The sequence below is a fragment of the Scyliorhinus torazame genome, chromosome 10 (assembly GCF_047496885.1).
Source record: "Scyliorhinus torazame isolate Kashiwa2021f chromosome 10, sScyTor2.1, whole genome shotgun sequence".
NCBI classification, from domain to species: domain Eukaryota; kingdom Metazoa; phylum Chordata; class Chondrichthyes; order Carcharhiniformes; family Scyliorhinidae; genus Scyliorhinus; species Scyliorhinus torazame.
Window position 1 is genome coordinate 249,907,081 of NC_092716.1, and position 13,013 is coordinate 249,920,093.

The 13,013-nt window shown below is 46.0% G+C and overlaps 1 long non-coding RNA gene across 2 annotated transcripts in view; it reads right to left on the bottom strand.

Annotated features, from left to right (window-relative positions):
* LOC140384710 (uncharacterized) overlaps positions 1-13,013 on the bottom strand; it is a 123,518-nt gene that overhangs the window by 17,151 nt on the left and 93,354 nt on the right. For both annotated transcript variants that reach the window (XR_011933129.1, XR_011933128.1), the window contains exon 3: positions 12,905-12,966. This is a non-coding gene — a long non-coding RNA (uncharacterized lncRNA). The remainder of the gene's footprint in view (positions 1-12,904; positions 12,967-13,013) is intronic.

A 13,013-nucleotide genomic window follows, 5' to 3' on the forward strand; every position in this document is an offset into this window, starting at 1 on the left:
CTTCTGCACTGTAGGTTCTATGTTCTAAGTGTCCGCCTTGCTCCATCCAGTTTGCAAATATAACCCTGATCGTCCAATTGCTTTTCATTTTAATTCTCCACCTTGCGTCTACTCTGATCTTTCTGCCATTGGTCTCCTGCTGTGTTTCAGTCATCATCAACCACATCAAAGAGAGTTAAGTGCATTTCAATTGCACCCCTTCACGCTTGAGTGATTTTGAAATGCAGAGCTGGAAATTGACAGCACTTAACTCTCTTTGATGTGGTTGATGTTTGCAAACATTATGGTTACAGCACTTAGAGTGAATCAGATGAATGAATCAAGGCTCACAGCTGTTTTGTGGAAGCAGTCAATCACAGCCCAGTACCAGAAATGAATGAATGGTTTGAAGCTAATGGATCTGAGGGGTTTAAACACAGGTCACAGTTTTTCTCTTTCCAGGAATGGACACTTGGCGCTACCACATGAGTGTTACAACTGTAATTTTCTTCACTGCACTGTCTGGACTGCCCTGTAGCTTCGAGACAGAAGTCTCTTTTTTGAGGGAGGGGTTATCTGGGGGCCTTTAGTTAGGGCGGCTCTGAGGGTGGGTCCCTTTAGTTAGGGGTCCGTGTGGGAGTTGCTTTAATTAGGAGAACCCCGTCCCTTTAGTTAGGAGGTTCCTTTAATTAGGAGATCACTGTCCCTATAGTTAGGGGTCTCTGGGGGGTGGGGGTTCCTTTAGTTAGGGGTCTCTGGGGGGGGGGGGGGTTCCTTTAGTCAGGGAGTCCCTGTGGGGCGGGTTCCCTTTAGGTAGGTGGTGTCTGGGGGGTGGGTGGGGGTAAGCATATCTGGCATTGTTGCAGGGGAGGGTGGTCCTCGGTGGACTTTGGGGCCAACCCTCTTAAGGGGTTACCCCCTTGGCCCACGTCGCGCTCCACCACGTCAGGGCCACGTTTGTCTATATCTGTTGCAATCCACGCCCATCTGATTCCCGTCCCAGAGGACCGGAAAATCACGCGAGCCCAGAGAATCTGGCGGCCGGCCCACCAAGTGGATGCATCCTCCCACTGGCGTCCGGCAAGAACCCCAATCCTGTTGCAAGCGGGGCAGTTGGAGCATTGCAGTCGGTTTGGTACCCGGCGCAAACCTCGGACGTCGTAAATGAACGTGATTGTCAATTCAGATTCTTTGGAACAAACTTCATTTGAGTAGGTGGGCTTGGCCTTCATAAACTTGTCTGCAGTACAGAAATACAAGATTTTAAAACTGTTTTTGAATTTCAACTGAAGTGTTCTTTCAAAACAAAAGTTACAGACACGACAATTCGTTGATCAGAATAAAATAAAAAATATGGTCTGGATTCTCGGCGTGTGTCCGCCATTGGAATTGTTGAACAGGTTTGAGGTTCCCTCAGCTTATTTGGATGAGAGTGGGGGGGGAGGCTACGGGATGAATGAGTTGACTAGCTATGGCACTGTGGTACTGGAAACCATTCGAGTTGGGGGAAGCACATAAGGATGGCAGTGGTAGTAGGGAACAGTATAGTAAGGATGATTAGACCCTCTCCAGTATAGAATGAGGCCATTCAGCCCATCAAATCTGCACTAACCCTCTGAAAGAGCATCCTATCTAGGCCCACTCCGCCACCTTATCCCCATAACTGCACCTAACCTGCACATCCCTAGACACTAAGGGGCAATTTATCATGGCACCTAACCTGCACATCTTTGGATTGTGGGAGGAAACCGGAGCACCCGGAGGAAACCCGCGCAGACACGGGGAGAATGTACACACTCCATACAGACATCACCCGAGGTCAGAATCGAACTGGGTCCCTGGCGCGATGAAGCAACAATGCTAACCACTGTGCCACTGTTTTCTGCATCAAAGAGCCAGAGTCCAGATGGCTGCGTTGCCTGCCTGGTGCCAGGATTCGGCACATCTGCTCCGAGCTGAAGAGGAATTTGCAGTGGGAGGGGGAGGATCCCGTTGTCATGGTCCACGTAGGTAATAATGACATAGGTAGAACATGGAAAGAGGTTCTGCATGGCGAGTTTGAGGAGCTAGGTACTAATTTAAACAGAACATCCAAGGTTATAATCTCTGGATTAGTGCCTGAACTGTGTGTAAATTGGCATAGGGCACATAAAATTATAGAGATGAATACATGGCTCAAAGACTGGTGTGGGAGAGGCGGCTTTCAGTTCATGGGCCACCTGCATCAGTGCTGGGGAAAGTGGGGGCAGTGCCGCTGGGACGACCCACATCTGAACTGTGCTGGGACCGGTGCTCTTACAAACTACATGACTAGGATGTAGAGCGGGCTTTAAACTAAATAGCGGGGGGGGGGGGGGGGGGGGGGGGATGGTTCTGGAGAGGGGATACGTCGGCTTACAAAGGATACAGGAGCACTGCAAGGCAGCTATTTAGGTGACGATACCCAGAGTGCGACAGCAAGGGACAGAGTGTACAAACAGTAAAAAAACACAGGAAACAGGGTCGGGGGAATGGTAAAAAAAATGTAAAATGAATTGGTCTTTACTTAAATGCACGTAGTATTCAGCAAAAGATAAATGCATTAACGGCACAAATTGAGGTTAATGGGGTTTATCTTATAGCCATTGCAGAGACGTGGTTACAAGGAGATCAAAACTGGGAACTAAATATTCAGGGGTATGTGAACCTTTGTACAGACAGGCAGGAAGGAAAGGGTGGTGGGTAGCTTTGTTAGTACGACATGGAATAAGTATGATAGAAAGAAATGATCTTGGGTGATGACGTGGAATATCTATGGGTGGAAATAAGAAATAACAAGGGGAAGAAAACACTGTGGGTGTAGTCTATAGGACCCCTAACACTAGCTATATTGTAGGACGGAGCATAAATAAGGAGATAATGAGGGCATGTAAAAAAGTACATTAACCATGGAGGACTTTACTCTTCATGTGGATTGGGAAAATCAAATTGGCAAAGGTAGCCAATAGGGAGAATTCATAGTGTATTTGGGACAGTTTCCTAGAACAATATGTTGTTCTCGGGCAGCACGGTAGCACAGTGGTTAGTACTGTTGCTTCACAGCCCCAGGGACCCTGGTTCGATTCCCGGCTTGGGTCACTGTCTGCGGAGAGTTTGCACGTTCTCCCCATATCTGCGTGGGTTTCCTCTGAGTTCTCCCTCGGTGTACCCGAACAGGTGCCGGAATGTGGCGACTAGGGGCTTTTCACAGTAACTTCATTGCAGTGTTAATGTAAGCCTACTTGTGACAATAAAGATTATTATTATTATTGTGGATCCAACCAGGGATCAGGCTACTTTAGATCCGGTAATGTATAATGAGGCATGTTTAATAAACAATCTCAGAGTAAACAGTGACCAAAACATGGTAAAATTTAGCCTGTACTGGTCATGATACCACCCTTGGCCAAAACCCTCAGCAGTTCCTTGTGCCGTATCCCTCTATACCCATCCTATCCATGTATTTGTCATGATGCCTTTTGAATGCCGTTAATGTATCTGCTTCCACAATCTTCCTTGGCAACGCGTTCCAGGTACTCACTACCCTCTGTGTAAAAGACCTGCCTCGCACATCTCCTCTAAACTTTGCCCATGGACCTTAAACATAAGCCCCCTGGTGACTGACCTCTCCATCCTAGGAAAGAATGCCTGCCCATCCATTCTATCCATGTCCCTCCTAAACTTATAGACCTCTATCAGGTCATCCCTTAACCTCTGTTGTTCTAATGAAAACAGTCAGAGTCTATTCAGCCTCTCCGCATAGCTAACACGCTCCAGGCCAGGCAACATCCTAGTAAATCTCCTCTGCACCATCTCCAAAGCCTCCACATCCTTCTAATAGTGTGGCGACCAGAACTGTGCGCAATATTCCAAGTGCAGTGTAAGTAGCAAGTATTCCAAGTGAAGAAGAAGGATTCTAAGAAGGAAGTTAAAATATTATTAAACTGGGCAGCCCTGCTGCCTCACGGCGCCGAGGTCCCAAGTTCGATCCTAGCTCTGGGTTACTGTCCATGTGGAGTTTGCACATTTTCCCCGTGTTTGCGTGGGTTTCGTCCCCACAACCCAAAAGATGTGCAGGGTAGGTGGATTGGTCACGCTAAATTGCCCCTTAATTGGAAAAAATGAATTGGGTACTCTAAATTTTTTTTAAAAATAGTATTAAACTGAAAGAGTAAACATACAACGTGCCAAAGATTAGTGGTAAGCCAGAGGAATGGAAAGTTTTAAAAACTAACAAAGGATGACCAAAAAATAATCATGAGGGAGAAGACAAACTCCTCGCAAGTAATATAAAAATGGACAGTAAGAGTTTATTGAAATATATAAAAAGGAAGAGAGAGGCCAAAGTGAACATAGGCCCCTTAGAGTGAGACTGGGAATATCATAATGGGAAGCCAGGAAATGGCAGAGAGTTAAAAAAATACTTTGTGTCAGTGTTCACGGTAGAAGACACTAATAACACCAAAAATACTAAATATTCAAGGAACAAAAAGGAGTGGAGGAAATAAATACAATAACTTTCACGAGAGAAAAAGTCCTAGGGAAACTCATGGGGCAAAAGGCCAACAAGTCCCCTGGACCTGGTGGGTTGTATCCTGAGATATTAAAGGAAGTAGCTAAGAGATAGTGGAAGCACTGGTAGTAATCTTCCAAGAATCCTTAAATTCTGAAAAAGTCCCAGAGGATTAGAAAGCTGCCAATGTAACACCCTTATTCAAAAAGAGAGGGAGACAAAAACGAGGTAACTATAGGTTAGTGAGCTTAAAATCTGTCATTAGCAAAATGTTAGTGTCCATTATAAAGGTTGTGATAGCAGAGCATTTAGAAATGCATAATACAATCAAACAGAGTCAGCATGGCTTCATGAAGGGGAAATCATACCTGACAAATTTATTAAAAATCTTTGAGGTGGCAATGAACAGGATAGATGCAGGAGAACCAGTAAATATAATCTACTTGGTTTTCCAAAAAGCGTTCGATAAGGTACCGCACAAAAAGCTACTTAATGAGAGCCGATGATGTTGGGTGTAGTACATTAGCATGGATAGAGGATTGGCTGATTAACAGAAGTCAGAGGGCGTGATCTTCCCAAATGGGAATAAAGTCCCCCAGCGAGCTGGTTTAGCCGCATGTTTCCTGACACTCGCAGTACTGAGAAACGCACGGCTATTCAACGCTACTCGCATTGAACAAGGGGCCTAAATGGGGAACGCACGGCCAAGGCCGCACGCACATAGCCCTGTTTTTTTACAATGGGAGAGCTGTGCTCACCTGAGCTCCCCATTGCAGCAAGAGATCGGGACGCCATTTTTAAATGGTGTCCCGATCTCCAAGGCCCACAAAAGAAAATCCCAGACCTCCCCCCCAGTCGGAAGGGTCCCCGGCACCCCCACCCCCACCCCCAATGGACACAACCCTGGCCCAATTGCGCACATGCATAAAATGCCAGCTTGGCACCCTGGCAGAGCCAGCTTGGCAGTGCCCCACCAAGACAGTGCCAGGATGGCACCCAGGTGACACTGGCAGGGTGTCAGGCTTGCAGTGCGAGGGTGACCAGGTGGCACCAGCAGTGCCAGGGCACGATCCTGTCCAAAGGGCACGCAGCTGGAGGTCTTCGATCCCCTGGAGACCCCGTTGAGTGGCATTCCACCTGCTCCCCGTTTGTGGGGACAAAGAACAAAGAACAAAGAACAAAGAAATGTACAGCACAGGAACAGGCCCTTCGGCCCTCCAAGCCCGTGCCGACCATACTGCCCGACTAAACTACAATCTTCTACACTTCCTGGGTCCGTATCCTTCTATTCCCATCCTATTCATATATTTGTCAAGATATATTTGTCAAGACCAACACCAAATGGCACTCGCCCAAGGGGATTGAATCCCAAAGCCTCAGGTACCTCGGGAATCTGCACTTTAGAGTGAGGCTTACTGCCTCGCTCGAATATGCAGATTTGCCAAAAGGTGACCCCGTGGATTCATCTTGCAACGTCACGCGATATTGCATTGTATCTTGCGAGGCATTGCGAGCCGGGTGGATCCCGGGAGCGTGGTCTCCTGGCTTTCACCGGCCACGCTGCACCGCAGCGAGATGTTTTTCCGGGACAGCGTGGCCATATGATCATGCCCAGAGAGTTGGAATAAGAGGCACATTTTCAGGATGGCAACCTGAATAATGGAGCGCCACAGGGATCAGTGCTGGGACCACAATTATTAACAGTACATATTTCACTTGGATGAGGGAAGTGAATGTACTATTGCTAAGTTTGCAGGTGACACAAAAATAGGTGTTAAGGCAAGTGATGGGGATGATACAGAGTCTACAGAGGGATATAAACAGGTTGGGTGAGTGGGTAAAAATTGGACAGACACAAAAAGGCAGCACGCAAGTTCAGCAAGTAATTGGGAAGGCAAATGGAATGGTGGCCTTTATTTCAAAGGGAATGGAGCATAAAAATAGGGAAATCCTGCTGAAGCTATACCAGGCACTAGTTAGACCACACTTGGGAAACTGTGAACAGATTTGTTCCCTTTATCTAAGGAAAGATAGACTGGCATTGGAGGCAGTCCAGAGAAGATTGACTCGGTTGATCCCGGATATGGAGGGATTTTCTTATGAGGAGAGGCTGAGTAGGTTGGGACTGTACTCATCGGAGTTAAGAAGAATGAGAGGATGTCTCACCTTGTGGGAGAGTCTAGGGCAAGAGGGCATACTCTTAGAGTAAGGGGTCACCCATTTAAGATAGTGATGAGGAGGAATTTATTCTCTCAGAGGGTAGTGAATCCATGGAATTCCTTACCACAGAGAGATGCAGAGGCTGGGCCCTTAAGTATGTTCAAGGCTGAGATAGACAGTTTTTTAATCAGCAAGGGAATTAAGTGCTATGAGAAGATGGGAAAGTGGAGTTAAGGATTATCGCATCTGCTCACGGTCAACGATCTTGTACGGCGGACGGAGCAGATTCGATGGGCTGAATGGCCTATTTCTGCTCCCACGTCTTAGGGTTAAAACAGTTTTCATTTGATCTCACTGTGTACGTACCATGAAGGGAATCCAGCTGTTAACGTACATAAACAGAATTCAGAACTAATTGAAGTTGCATTGAACAAGTAGCATCTGATAAAAGTGGGACCTCAGTTTTTAAAATGTGAAGTCACAACTTGGCACACCGGCTAAAAATAACATTGTAATTGCACTGCACATTAGGGACCAGATCTAACATTAGTCACGGAATCAGAGAATCACAGAAAGCTTACAGCACTGCAAGCGGCCACTTGCCCCATTGAGTCTGTGATAGCAGAAACATTGTGAAAAATAACCCTGCAGTTTACGGCACTTCAGGTGCACATTACGAAGCCGCATACGTAGCACGAGAAGGCAGTGACCGAATGGCCCAATTGAATGTAACTTCTGGTCGAACGCTTTGGAAACAGTCAAGAGCTGTCTTTTGTTGAACATTCTTTCCTGTTAATTCTTAGAGCAAAGGATTGTGTACTTTGAAACCCGGCTAACACCTTTGAGTCAGCACATCAGTGCAGTCACTATGGGTCGTTGCGCGCGAAACCCATCTCCCAGCTGTCAAAAAGTTAAAATGGAAAGCCTCTTGTCGGTGGGAGAGTCTCGGGAATGGTTTATTCTCTAAAGTCATTCTCCTTCCCGGATGAATCGGGTTAGTTTTCTCTTGACAGAATCAGTTGTCCCTGCCTGGGGAAATTAATCTTTCTGACGGTTAAAAAAAAAACCAAATTTATAAATAAACTGCATTCACTCAGGACTGGTTATGTTTAAATTACAATAGAGAGCAAAAACAGGATTGGTGCAATCCAATTCTAAAGTCATCCTGACGCAGGGTGTACAACGTTTTATTTTTAAAAGGGTGTAAGACAAAGCGCTGAGCATTCAGATTAATTACTAATTAGCTCAACTCATTATTTTGTGCCAGTAACGTGCTGGCGATGCCCAATTGTTATAACCCACAAGTGTCTTACGGGGTTTGAGCAATTAACTTCCCCATGAATTTTGCAGAATATGAGCTCCCCTGTTGTGGGGGTGAGGAACCTCTAAACAATGTGCAGTTGGATGGTATATAAAGTCTGACATATATATATATATAAAGGCAGACCCAGTTGTGATCTACCGTGTGATGTACATAATTGTTACTGTAAATGTAGCACAGTGGGTAGCACTGTTGCTTCACAGCTCCAGGGTCCTAGGTTCGATTCCCGGCTTGGGTGTCAGTGTGGATTTTGCACGTTCTCCTTGTGTCTGCGTTGGTTTCCTCCAGGTGCTCCGGTTTTCTCCCACAAGATGGCAATTTGGACATTCTGAATTCTCCCTCTGTGTACCCGAACAGGCAGAATGTGGCGACGAGGGACTTTTCACAGTGACTTCATTGCAGTGTTAATGTAAGCATACTTGTGACAATAAAGATTATTGTAATAAACTAAAGCTTCTTTGAACTACTCTGTGTGGACTCCTTCGTGGCCTTGTAAAACCAATGTTACTAAAAAGTATCACACATTAATTATTTGTCTGAAGCCACAGAGTCAGGCTTGAGAGCCAAACTCTACAATGCTCCAGTACATTATGGAGGAATGGGATATGGATTTACGTCCAGGTCACACGGTGAGTTCCAACATGTAGAGTTGCCAGGCGGTCATATCAGTTATGCAGTGAAAACTGAAAATAAACCTCGTCCCCTCTCCAAACAATGCCCCCTTTGCTCCCTGTTACTGCACAGCATTGAAAGGAGAGTGAATAGCAGTGAGTCTTCCAGTTTTATCACAGGTGTGGCGGCTGTGGGCAGAAACTCAAAGCTCATAATGCGGCAAGTCCACAGCAAGCCTCAGATGCGGATGAAGTCTTTCCTTAGACTTACAAATATCATTGTTATAGAATCAAAATTCATGGTGTGGTTTGCTGTTAAGCTGATGAAAATTAGGCAAACTCTGTAAAGGTTGTGGAATCGAAACAGCCAGTTTATCGATCACTCAGAGGGTGAAAATAGAAATCTACCCAATAATTTCTCAGTCCTCAGCCAGTTCTTCCTTGACTTTCCTACGATGCTTGAATATAACCTGTTAGATCTTGGCACTGGATTCCCCATTAGCTGCATTAACCTCTCTCATACTTCCCTTATATGGATTGTTATGACATCCTGGGTCAGTGCCAATTGCACTTGACCCGGAGTCGCAATTCGGTTCTAATTAACTTTTATTTTAGAATATCCGAGGTCTTCGGCTAGTCAATAACTACAGTCACCAGCACATTTGCAAATTTAAACACAATTAACTTTTTTTATCGTTGACAATAATTAACTATAATTAAATAGGTAACAAATACAACTGGTTAACTACTACCAGCCAATCTCAAACCATTTTAACTCACCCCACCCTCTACACACACAGACAAACACAGAGGGGAAAGAGGAGTGTAAAATAATGATGAAAGTAAAAGGTTAAGAGTCTTTGTTTCAGATGGGCAACTTCCAGTTAGTTTCTTCTCCAGTCAAACTTTCAGATGGACGTTACCTTTCCTTTCATTCACGCAAATAGCAGGCAGCCAGCATTCAAGAGAGTGAGAGTGAGAGAGCGGGCTTCTGCCTTCATGCATTAGGCAGCAGAGCAGAGAGAGAGGGCTGGATTCTCCACATCCCTACGCCAAAATCGTGGCCGGCGCAGGAGCGGAGAATCCATTTTCCCCGCAAGGAATCAGGACCGGCGTCAGTTCCCCGATTCTGCAAACCCCGGAAAGCGGCATATCCCCCCCTGCAACCTACCCAGGGCCATTGCCAGAGGCCCGCTCTGCCCCCGATCAACCGAAGTCCCAACAGCGTGGAACTAATGTGCTCCAGCTGGTCGGGATACTCAGGTACTCAGTCCGCGGCCACCCTGGTCGGGGGCGGGCCAATCGGAGGGCGGTGCCTTATAGGCGGCCTGTAAATGCTTGTGCGGGCTTTAAGGGTCGGGTGCGCGGCTGATTGGGGGGGTTTGTTTTTGGGTCCAGCTCTGTGGGTCCGGGTCCGCCATGGAGCACGGCTGGAGGCCGCGGCCGTGCGCATGCGCGGTCTCCGACCCGGAAGTGCGGGGGCCCGTATCTGCAGCAAAAGCTGCGAGAGCTACTCCGGGGCCCTGCTAGCCCCCTGCAGGGCTAGGAACGCATGTTTCTTTGATGCCAGTGTTTCTGACGTGAAACTCTACCGATTTGATGCCGGCGTGGGGACATAGTCCCAATAATGGAGAATCCATCCCAGAGAGTTGCTTCCACCATTAGGCTCCAGTGGTTTCGCTTGAATTCTCTGAAAAATCACACCTGACAGGAAACGGTCGCTGTCATTTGCCAGGTAGAATACTGTCCCTGACCAATTCATTAGCCACTAGCCAATCAATCTAAACTAACCCCTCCAATCTCTTGACTGTCATAAAGTCTGAGTTCTGCCCAAAATCCAAAATTTTATAACACAGTACACTCTTGAGTTCTTTACTTCCTCTGCTCGACTTAAAGGTATGTCGCCATTAATGATGGATAGGCCAAAAATGATAAAGACAATATATTAAAAATAACTAAGGGAATCAGCAGGAAGGGCCCTTATAGGATTATAATATTTCTCATTGAACTTCTTACCAACTTAGGGTTTACCACCTTCCCAATATCCATCCCTTCTGTGGACATTTGTATCCTGGCAATTTCTATGTTTACTCTCCTCACCATTCTCTCCTCTCAGGGACTTCACCTCATTACATTTCTTATTAACATATTTGCAGGACAGTTCGTTTCTCCTTTATAAGCCTGAGGAAAGTGGACTGACACCTAACTTCAGTCTGGTTTTTCATAGATAACTAAGGATACCATGGACTCTGGTTTTGGAACATGCCAAAATCATAATTTGGTCAATGATGAGTATTATACATGTGGTGGACTGCATGTTCTAAATAGCGTGACGTTTTGGACTGAACTGAACAGACAACACCTTTCAAAATAACTGCTATTAACAACAAGGTACAACAATGATTACTGACATGGATCAAATAGCACTAGCCCATAATATTTTCCACTGGCATCAGTAATTTCAACGCATATCAGGACTTGATTATTCATTGAACAAGGAATAAGAACAACAGCCGTTCACATAATCCACAAGTCAAAAAGGAGAGGGGATTACGTAGACAGGACTTTCCAATTTATCATTTTTTTGGAACATCAAGCCCCATATAATACCTTACTTATACTGGGCTGGCTGGAAACTATAATTAAAGATTATGATGTTTGGTCGCTTGTCAGAATCTTGAAGTTGGAAAATTATCCCAAAGAATTTACCCAGTAAGTGACGGAGCTCGACAGACAAAAACATCCCAGATTCAATTCCCATTCTGTGTTGAGTTAACTGGTCCCTTTGGTAAGGCTGATATAATTTGCCTTAGAACTCCTGGGGTTCAGGAGTGATAATAAGTTTGGGGAGTTCGCGTCCTGGCTAACCAGGGCTTCCCGTTGGCATCATGACCGTGCAGGCAGTCAGCACAGTTACTTTTTCCAATGTCCAGGCACCAAGAATCACTGGGCCGGGTGTCAAATAGGCAAACAACGTGCATGCAGAAAGGATGAACAGCTTGACGAATGCCACTGCCCCCATTCACACACAATGGGCGCAAAACGTCATTTGGACATAATGATGAGCACTTATGCATCATTAGGTTGGCTCAAGTAGAACAGGAAAAAAATGTGGGAACAGTCATTTAAGTTGCTGAGTGAAATGTGGGAGGAGGTAATTTTGAAAACGGTCACCTGTCAGATATGCATTGCAGGTTCAGCAAATGACACAGCTCCAACACTTATCGGGAGGCATCTTGGGATGATGCAAAGCCGTTTCTGCCCAATGCAGCCTTGCCACTTGCTGCAATGATAGTTTGATGGCTAATTTCTCATTTTCATTCCACTTTCACCAAACCGCCGTCTCATAATAATTAGAAATTAAATCATGAAAGGCCGATGGTTACTCGTAAGGCCGACCGGTGGGGTGCGGGGCGGGATTCAATTGTAAAAACGGAATTGACAATTGAAGCACTAATTTAAGATTCCAATTTTATTGTCACGTGGCTTAGCTGGAAAGGGTAAACTTTCTCTCCACTCACACTCGTTCCACCTTAAGAGGGGCACAAATGTTTGCTTTGAAATGAAACATACATGAGGCTTGCTGGGAAGCAGACTTTCACCAGCAGTATTCTTCATTGATGTTTGATGCGGGGTGGCACTGTGGTTAGCACTGCTGCCTCATAGCGCCAGAGACCCGGGTTCAGTTCCGACCTCGGGTGGCTGTCCGTGTGGAGTTTGCATGTTCTCCCCGTGTCTGCGTGGGTTTCCGCCAGGTGCTCGGGTTTTCCCCTACAGTCCAAAGATGTGTAGGTTAGGTGGATTGACCATGCTAAAATTGCCCCTTAGTGCCGAACGGTTAGGTGAGATTACGGGGATGGGGTAAGGGAGCGGCCTAGGACGGGTGGTCTTTCAGAGGGTCTGTGCAGACTCGATGGGCCGAATGGCCTTCTTCTGCACTGTAGGCATTCTGTACCAGCTGTTGGAATACATCCCTCTGGTTCATGTAGGTCACTTCATCAGGGGTCCAAGTGGCAAGATGTGGACAAAACTGTGCAGCTTTGGTTAATGTGATGCTGGTCAGTTGCAAAAACATTGAAGTTATTACAGAAAACTGACTTAGACTGGATATGTCACCAGTGATTTCCTAAACCTGCACAATACGCAGAAACCAAAAGGAATGGTGCTTTTGATCTTTGGGGTTGGTGTGTAGCAGTTTGGTCATGTGAATGATTCGCGGACTTTGACATTGGTTGCATAAACGCTATGGCAAAATTCAAGACATGAGCTTGTCTAAGAAATTGATAAACATGCCACACTCACTGAGTTGGGAATCACTGGCCCCAGGCACATGGTAGGAGGTCTGGCTGGGCTTCTCTTTCTGGCTGTGAATAGCGAGGGATAGAACATAAAGAAAGCAGAGGGAGGAAGT